The sequence below is a fragment of the Rhipicephalus microplus genome, unplaced genomic scaffold (genome assembly GCF_043290135.1).
Source record: "Rhipicephalus microplus isolate Deutch F79 unplaced genomic scaffold, USDA_Rmic scaffold_342, whole genome shotgun sequence".
Classification (NCBI taxonomy): Eukaryota; Metazoa; Arthropoda; class Arachnida; order Ixodida; family Ixodidae; genus Rhipicephalus; species Rhipicephalus microplus.
Genome location: NW_027464910.1, coordinates 110,001 through 119,277, shown reverse-complemented (window position 1 = coordinate 119,277; position 9,277 = coordinate 110,001).

Below are 9,277 nucleotides of genomic sequence, written 5' to 3'. Positions count from 1 at the left end.
ATCGTTCGACTGCGCGTCCGTCCTCGCCCTCGGCGGGCCGGACGCAGTCTGTGTGCGGCGGAGGCCACCTTCAGGCGCCCCAACACGCTTATTTTGCACTCCGAGATGACGGCGTTCGAGCTCGCTACGGCACAACCTTCCCGAAAGACGAGTGGGAGCCGTGCGGCAAGAAGCACGTTCATGCTCGCTCTTTTTCGTTGCATCGACTCGGTCGCGCCGTGCGGGTTGCCCAAGCCCGCTGCACTGTCGGTGGACCGGCCGGAACTAGCAACGGAGCCGAGACTGCAAAGCCGCCAGACGACGGGTCACGCCCGCGTCTTCGGCGCTTTCGCATCTGAATCGCCCGAGGACGACACGGAACACACCTCGATATCGTGGTAAAACGGCACCGTCCGACAACCAGCCCCTAACGCATCAAGCGGATGAGGCTGCAGACGACTGCCGTGGATTCCCCTGGAGCAGACCCGAGGACACGCTTGACGAGGCCGAAGCCCGCCGCATATCAGACACCCGGTCGCTTTCGCGTACGCCGCTCACGAGAACCCCCACATAATAGCAGCGATAAGTACCCAGACCTCCTTGGGCCCTAATACGAGCGTACTCGAGAAAATTTCACCGCGGGTGTGCCCCGAAACGTGTGGCATGTTGAGCGTGCCACAAGTCTACGTCGCTCTCAAACCCGCCGAGGTCGTAGAATTTGCGACCCTACTCACGAAATTCCCACCGAGGATACGGCCGCAAACGTACCGCACCTTGGGTAGGCCACGAGTTTGTGCAACACTACGCTGACGGCACAGCACCGAGGTCGTGCGCGCACGCACGGGAAAATTCCGCCGCGGTTTCTGCCGAAAACGTGAGGCACCACGACTCTCCGCAAGTTCGCGTCGACTGCGAAAGACCGAAGTCGTGAACGACGTGTCCGCTACTCGCCGCCGACACGCTGGACACCAAACGTACAACGACTCGACGGCGTCGTAGAGGCCCACGACGCGGTTTTCCTTAACGACGTCTCGGCGTGGCACCGACAGGTTAGAACGGCCGACCAACGTTCCCTGTCCGCCGTTCGGCTCAGTCGAAGGGCTCGGCGACTTCGGCAACGCTGCGAAGCCGCACGGTGACGCACGCCATGTCCCCATTTTTTTTTTTCTTTCTGCGTCTGCCGGGGTGCCCCTATAATAGCAGCGATAAGCACCCAGACCGCCGTGGGTCGCTCGCCCCGGCTGACGTGGTTTTTCGTACTCCTGCGGCGGTCGCCGTCAAGCACGTCCAAATACGCTACTTTCGTGGGCGCATTCACGCTCTTTCGCTTCGCCGGAGTGCCAGCACTCACTCTGCCAAAAACGGCGAACATCCGAGCGGCGGTTCCCACTTTTGCGTCGGCGTCGCAAACCCCGCCCCGGCAGACGAGGTTTGCCGTACTCGTGCGACGGTGGCCGGCGGGCACGTCGAAAGACGCCGATATCGTGCGCGAATTGGCGCACCTTGGCTTCACCGGAGTGCCGCCACTGACTCCTCCAAAAACGGCGAAGATCCGAGCGGCGCTTCCCACTTTCGCATCGGCGTCCCGAACTCCGCCCCGGCTGACGCGGTTTACCGTACTCGTGCGACGGTCGCCGGCGAGCACGTGGAAAGACGCCGATATCGTGCCCGAATCGGCTCCGTTCGGCTTCGCCGGAGTGCCAGCACTGGCTCGGCGAAAGACGACGAACATCCGAGCGACGGTTCTCACTATTGCGTACGCGTCGCAAACCCCGCCCCGGCAGACGCACTTTGCCGTACTCGTGCGACGGTCGCCGGCGAGCACGTAGAAAGACGCCGATATCGTGCCGGAATCGGCCCCGTTTGGCTTCGCCGGAGTGCCAGCACTCACTCGGCCACAAACGGCGAACATCCGAGCGGCGGTTCCCACTTAGCCGTCGGCGTCCCGAACTCCGCCCCGGCAGACGCGGTTGCCGAGCTCGTGCGACTAGCGACCGCGAAGCCGTCTCGCGACGCCGCTTTCGTGCGCGGCTCCCACTGCGACCTGGGTCACCCGAGGTCGACGAGCAAAAAAGAATGTCGAAAAAAATTTTTTTTTTTTTTTGCGTCTGCCGGGGTGCCCCTATAATAGCAGCGATAAGCACCCAGACCGCCATGGGTCGCTCGCCCCGGCTGACGTGGTTTTTCGTTTTCCTGCGGTGGTCGTCGTCAAGCACGTCCAAACACGCCACTTTCGTGGGCGCATTCGCGCTCTTTCGCTTCGCCGGAGTGCCAGCACTCACTCTGCCAAAAACGGCGAACATCCGAGCGGCGGTTCCCACTTTTGCGTCGGCGTCGCAAACCCCGCCCCGGCAGACGAGGTTTGCCGTACTCGTGCGACGGTGGCCGGCGGGCACGTCGAAAGACGCCGATATCGTGCGCGAATTGGCGCACCTTGGCTTCACCGGAGTGCCGCCACTGACTCCTCCAAAAACGGCGAAGATCCGAGCGGCGCTTCCCACTTTCGCATCGGCGTCCCGAACTCCGCCCCGGCTGACGCGGTTTACCGTACTCGTGCGACGGTCGCCGGCGAGCACGTGGAAAGACGCCGATATCGTGCCCGAATCGGCTCCGTTCGGCTTCGCCGGATTGCCAGCACTGGCTCGGCGAAAGACGACGAACATCCGAGCGACGGTTCTCACTATTGCGTACGCGTCGCAAACCCCGCCCCGGCAGACGCACTTTGCCGTACTCGTGCGACGGTCGCCGGCGAGCACGTAGAAAGACGCCGATATCGTGCCGGAATCGGCCCCGTTTGGCTTCGCCGGAGTGCCAGCACTCACTCGGCCACAAACGGCGAACATCCGAGCGGCGGTTCCCACTTAGCCGTCGGCGTCCCGAACTCCGCCCCGGCAGACGCGGTTGCCGAGCTCGTGCGACTAGCGACCGCGAAGCCGTCTCGCGACGCCGCTTTCGTGCGCGGCTCCCACTGCGACCTGGGTCACCCGAGGTCGACGAGCAAAAAAGAATGTCGAAAAAAATTTTTTTTTTTTTTTTGCGTCTGCCGGGGTGCCCCTATAATAGCAGCGATAAGCACCCAGACCGCCATGGGTCGCTCGCCCCGGCTGACGTGGTTTTTCGTTTTCCTGCGGTGGTCGTCGTCAAGCACGTCCAAACACGCCACTTTCGTGGGCGCATTCGCGCTCTTTCGCTTCGCCGGAGTGCCAGCACTCACTCTGCCAAAAACGGCGAACATCCGAGCGGCGGTTCCCACTTTTGCGTCGGCGTCGCAAACCCCGCCCCGGCAGACGAGGTTTGCCGTACTCGTGCGACGGTGGCCGGCGGGCACGTCGAAAGACGCCGATATCGTGCGCGAATTGGCGCACCTTGGCTTCACCGGAGTGCCGCCACTGACTCCTCCAAAAACGGCGAAGATCCGAGCGGCGCTTCCCACTTTCGCATCGGCGTCCCGAACTCCGCCCCGGCTGACGCGGTTTACCGTACTCGTGCGACGGTCGCCGGCGAGCACGTGGAAAGACGCCGATATCGTGCCCGAATCGGCCCCGTTTCGCTTCGCCGGAGTGCCAGCACTCGCTCGGCCAAAGACGACGAACATCCGAGCGACGGTTCCCACTATTGCGTACGCGTCGCGAACCCCGCCCCGGCAGACGCGGTTTGCCGTACTCGTGCGGCGGTGGCCGGCGGGCACGTCGAAAGACGCCGATATCGTGCACGAATTGGCGCTCCTTGGCTTCACCGGAGTGCCAGCACTCACTCGGCCAAAAACGGCGAACATCCGAGCAGCGGTACCCACTTAGCCGTCGGCATCCCGAACTCCGCGCCGGCTGACGCGGTTGCCGAGCTCGTGCGACTAGCGACCGCGAACGCGTCTCGCGACGCCGCTTTCGTGCGCGGCTCCCATTGCGACCTGGGTTACCCGAGCTCGACCAGCAAAAAAGAAGGTCGAAAATTTTTTTTTTTTTTCTGCGTCTGCCGGGGTGCCCCTATAATAGCAGCGATAAGCACCCAGACCGCCGTGTGTCGCTCGCCCCGGCTGACGTGGTTTTTCGTACTCCTGCAGCGGTCGCCGTCACGCACGTCCAAATACGCCACTTTCGTGGGCGCATTCGCGCTCTTTCGCGTCGCCGGAGTGCCAGCACTCACTCTGCCAAAAACGGCCAACATCCGAGCGGCGGTTCCCACTTTTGCGTCGGCGTCGTAAACCCCGCCCCGGCAGACGCGGTTTGCCCTACTCGTGCGACGGTCGCCGGCGAGCGCGTCGAAAGACGCCGATATCGTGCGCTAATTGGCGCTCCTTGGCTTCTCCGGAGTGCCGCCACTCACTCCTCCAAAAACGGCGAAGATCCGAGCGGCGTTCTCCACTTTCGCATCGGCGTCCCGAACTCCGCCCGGGCTGACGCGGTTTACCGTACTCGTGCGACGGTCGCCGGCGGGCACGTCGAAAGACGCCGATATCGTGCCGTAATCGGCCCCGTTTGGCTTCGCCCGTGTGCCAGCACTCACTCGGCCAAAAACGGCGAACATCCGAGCAGCGTTTCCCACTTTCGCATCGGCGTCCCGAAGCCCGCCCCGGCAGACGCGGTTTGCCCTACTCGAGCGACGGTCGCCGGCGATCACGTCGAAAGGCGCCGAATTCGTGCACGAATCGATGCTTCTTGGTCTCGCAGGAGGGCCGCCACTCACTCCTGCAAAAACGGCGAAGATCCGAGTTGCGCTTCCCACTTTTTCGTCGGCGTCCCGAACTACGCCCCGGCTGACGCGGTTTACCGTACTCGTGCGACGGTCGCCGGCGGGCACTTCAAAATACGCCGATTTCGTGGGCGCATTCACGCTGTTTCGCTTCCCCGGAGTGCCAACACTCACTCTGCCGAAAGCGGCGATCATCCGAGCGGCGGTTCCCACTTTTGCGTCGGCTTCGCAAACGGCGCCCCGGCAGACGCGCTCGTGCGACGTACTCGTGCGACGGTCGCCGGCGAGCACGTCGAAAGACGCCGATATCGTGCTCGAATCGACCCCGTTTCGCTTCGCCGGAGTGCTGCCAGTCACGGCGCAGAAAACGGCGAACAAGTGTTTTTTTTTTTTTTTTTCCTAGAATTTGTGTTATAGAAGGCACATTTGATATCGGACGATAATTTTCAACTTTATCACGCGCACCGATTTTCGTGTAGAGGTTTGCAAGTTTATGGGAATTTCTCCACTTGGAATAATGCGATTTAGTAGTACTACGAGAACTTCATGGATGTACTCAAGGGTACGGGGCAAGTCAGTTACGTCAACACCTGCAGATTTTTTACACTTCAAACTGAAAATTGTTGGTTGTGAGTCCTCGTGTGATATTAAAGGCCGATTCGCTAACACATAGAACAAAGAAAGAAAGGAAGAAAAAACGCCCGCGCTCGCTCAAGAAACCTGGGTTCGCAACAAGTGGCAACAACAAGCAACCGAGCGAGTGCGCCAAAACCCGTGGCGGCCGAACAAACGCGAAGTCCCAACCGCGTCAGCCGGGGCGGCACGGGACAGGAAAAATCACTTCAGCCGGGGCGGCGGGGCACCGAATAAACCTCGTCACCTCGTCGCAGGATAAAAGAGGAAACAAAAAGTCTAAACAGCGTCTGCTGGAGCGAATGCGTAATAAAACAACAACAACAACAAAAAAAAAAAACACCCGCGCTCAAGAAGTCTGCAATCACCACAAAAGGCGACTGTGACCGAGCAGCGTCAGCCGGGGCCGTGCGGAAACGGAAAAACCGCGACTACCGGGGCGTCGAGGCACCGAAAAATCCACTTCAGCCGCGGCGAAAAAAAAAAACAAAAAGAAAGACGGAGGGGGGGGGGGGGAACCACGTCTGCCGGGGCGAAGGAAAAAAAAAAAAACGCGTCTGCCGGGGCGAGCCCGGGTGCGGCACCACCGGGAAAACTGTGGCAAACAGACATGGCGATCGAGTGAGTGGGCCGCCAGCCAGGCTCAGCCAAAAAGTGCAAAGTCCGAACTGCGTCAGCCGGGGCGGCAAAAACCACGTCAGCCGGGGCGGCGCAAAAAACCGCGTCTGCCGGGGCGGCACGAAACCGCGTCAGCCGGGGCGGCGCGAAAACTGCGTCAGCCGGGGCGAAAGAAAAAAAAAAAAAAAACGCGTCTGCCGGGGCGAGCCCGGGTGCGGCACCACCGGGAAAACTGTGGCAAACAGACATGGCGATCGAGTGAGTGGGCCGCCAGCCAGGCACAGCCGAAAAGTGCAAAGTCCGAACCGTGTCAGCCGGGGCGGCAAAAAACCGCGTCAGCCGGGGCGGCGCAAAAAACCGCGTCTGCCGGGGCGGCACGAAACCGCGTCAGCCGGGGCGGCGCGAAAACTGCGTCAGCCGGGGCGAGCCCGGGTGCGGCACCACCGGGAAAACTGTGGCAAACAGACATGGCGATCGAGTGAGTGGGCCGCCAGCCAGGCTCAGCCAAAAAGTGCCAAGTCCGAACTGCGTCAGCCGGGGCGGCAAAAAACCGCGTCAGCCGGGGCGGCGCAAAAAACCGCGTCTGCCGGGGCGGCGCGAAAACCGCGTCTGCCGGGGCGGCGCGAAAACTGCGTCAGCCGGGGCGAAAGAAAAAAAAAACGCGTCTGCCGGGGCGAGCCCGGGTGCGGCACCACCGGGAAAACTGTGGCAAACAGACATGGCGATCGAGTGAGTGGGCCGCCAGCAAGGCTCAGCCAAAAAGTGCTAAGTCCGAACTGCGTCAGCTGGGGCGGCAAAAAACCGCGTCTGCCGGGGCGGCACGAAACCGCGTCAGCCGGGGCGGCGCGAAAACCGCGTCTGCCGGGGCGGCACGAAACCGCGTCAGCCGGGGCGGCGCGAAAACTGCGTCAGCCGGGGCGAGCCCGGGTGCGGCACCACCGGGAAAACTGTGGCAAACAGACATGGCGATCGAGTGAGTGGGCCGCCAGCCAGGCACAGCCGAAAAGTGCTAAGTCCGAACTGCGTCAGCCGGGGCGGCAAAAACCGCGTCAGCCGGGGCGGCGCGAAAACCGCGTCTGCCGGGGCGGCACGAAACCGCGTCAGCCGGGGCGGCGCGAAAACTGCGTCAGCCGGGGCGAGCCCGGGTGCGGCACCACCGGGAAAACTGTGGCTAACAGACATGGCGATCGAGTGAGTGGGCCACCAGCCAGGCTCAGCCAAAAAGTGCTAAGTCCGAACTGCGTCAGCCGGGGCGGCAAAAACCGCGTCAGCCGGGGCGGCGCAAAAAACCGCGTCTGCCGGGGCGGCACGAAACCGCGTCAGCCGGGGCGGCGCGAAAACTGCGTCAGCCGGGGCGAAAGAAAAAAAAAAAAACGCGTCTGCCGGGGCGAGCCCGGGTGCGGCACCACCGGGAAAACTGTGGCAAACAGACATGGCGATCGAGTGAGTGGGCCGCCAGCCAGGCACAGCCGAAAAGTGCCAAGTCCGAACTGCGTCAGCCGGGGCGGCAAAAAACCGCGTCAGCCGGGGCGGCGCAAAAAACCGCGTCTGCCGGGGCGGCACGAAACCGCGTCAGCCGGGGCGGCGCGAAAACTGCGTCAGCCGGGGCGAGCCCGGGTGCGGCACCACCGGGAAAACTGTGGCAAACAGACATGGCGATCGAGTGAGTGGGCCGCCAGCCAGGCTCAGCCAAAAAGTGCCAAGTCCGAACTGCGTCAGCCGGGGCGGCGCAAAAAACCGCGTCTGCCGGGGCGGCGCGAAAACCGCGTCTGCCGGGGCGGCGCGAAAACTGCGTCAGCCGGGGCGAAAGAAAAAAAAAACGCGTCTGCCGGGGCGAGCCCGGGTGCGGCACCACCGGGAAAACTGTGGCAAACAGACATGGCGATCGAGTGAGTGGGCCGCCAGCAAGGCTCAGCCAAAAAGTGCCAAGTCCGAACTGCGTCAGCCGGGGCGGCAAAAAACCGCGTCTGCCGGGGCGGCACGAAACCGCGTCAGCCGGGGCGGCGCGAAAACCGCGTCTGCCGGGGCGGCACGAAACCGCGTCAGCCGGGGCGAGCCCGGGTGCGGCACCACCGGGAAAACTGTGGCAAACAGACATGGCGATCGAGTGAGTGGGCCGCCAGCCAGGCACAGCCGAAAAGTGCTAAGTCCGAACTGCGTCAGCCGGGGCGGCAAAAACCGCGTCAGCCGGGGCGGCGCGAAAACCGCGTCTGCCGGGGCGGCACGAAACCGCGTCAGCCGGGGCGGCGCGAAAACTGCGTCAGCCGGGGCGAGCCCGGGTGCGGCACCACCGGGAAAACTGTGGCTAACAGACATGGCGATCGAGTGAGTGGGCCACCAGCCAGGCTCAGCCAAAAAGTGCTAAGTCCGAACTGCGTCAGCCGGGGCGGCAAAAACCGCGTCAGCCGGGGCGGCGCAAAAAACCGCGTCTGCCGGGGCGGCACGAAACCGCGTCAGCCGGGGCGGCGCGAAAACTGCGTCAGCCGGGGCGAAAGAAAAAAAAAAAACGCGTCTGCCGGGGCGAGCCCGGGTGCGGCACCACCGGGAAAACTGTGGCAAACAGACATGGCGATCGAGTGAGTGGGCCGCCAGCCAGGCACAGCCGAAAAGTGCCAAGTCCGAACTGCGTCAGCCGGGGCGGCAAAAAACCGCGTCAGCCGGGGCGGCGCAAAAAACCGCGTCTGCCGGGGCGGCACGAAACCGCGTCAGCCGGGGCGGCGCGAAAACTGCGTCAGCCGGGGCGAGCCCGGGTGCGGCACCACCGGGAAAACTGTGGCAAACAGACATGGCGATCGAGTGAGTGGGCCGCCAGCCAGGCTCAGCCAAAAAGTGCCAAGTCCGAACTGCGTCAGCCGGGGCGGCGCAAAAAACCGCGTCTGCCGGGGCGGCGCGAAAACCGCGTCTGCCGGGGCGGCGCGAAAACTGCGTCAGCCGGGGCGAAAGAAAAAAAAAACGCGTCTGCCGGGGCGAGCCCGGGTGCGGCACCACCGGGAAAACTGTGGCAAACAGACATGGCGATCGAGTGAGTGGGCCGCCAGCAAGGCTCAGCCAAAAAGTGCCAAGTCCGAACTGCGTCAGCCGGGGCGGCAAAAAACCGCGTCTGCCGGGGCGGCACGAAACCGCGTCAGCCGGGGCGGCGCGAAAACCGCGTCTGCCGGGGCGGCACGAAACCGCGTCAGCCGGGGCGAGCCCGGGTGCGGCACCACCGGGAAAACTGTGGCAAACAGACATGGCGATCGAGTGAGTGGGCCGCCAGCCAGGCACAGCCGAAAAGTGCTAAGTCCGAACTGCGTCAGCCGGGGCGGCAAAAACCGCGTCAGCCGGGGCGGCGCAAAAACCGCGTCTGCCGGGGCGAATG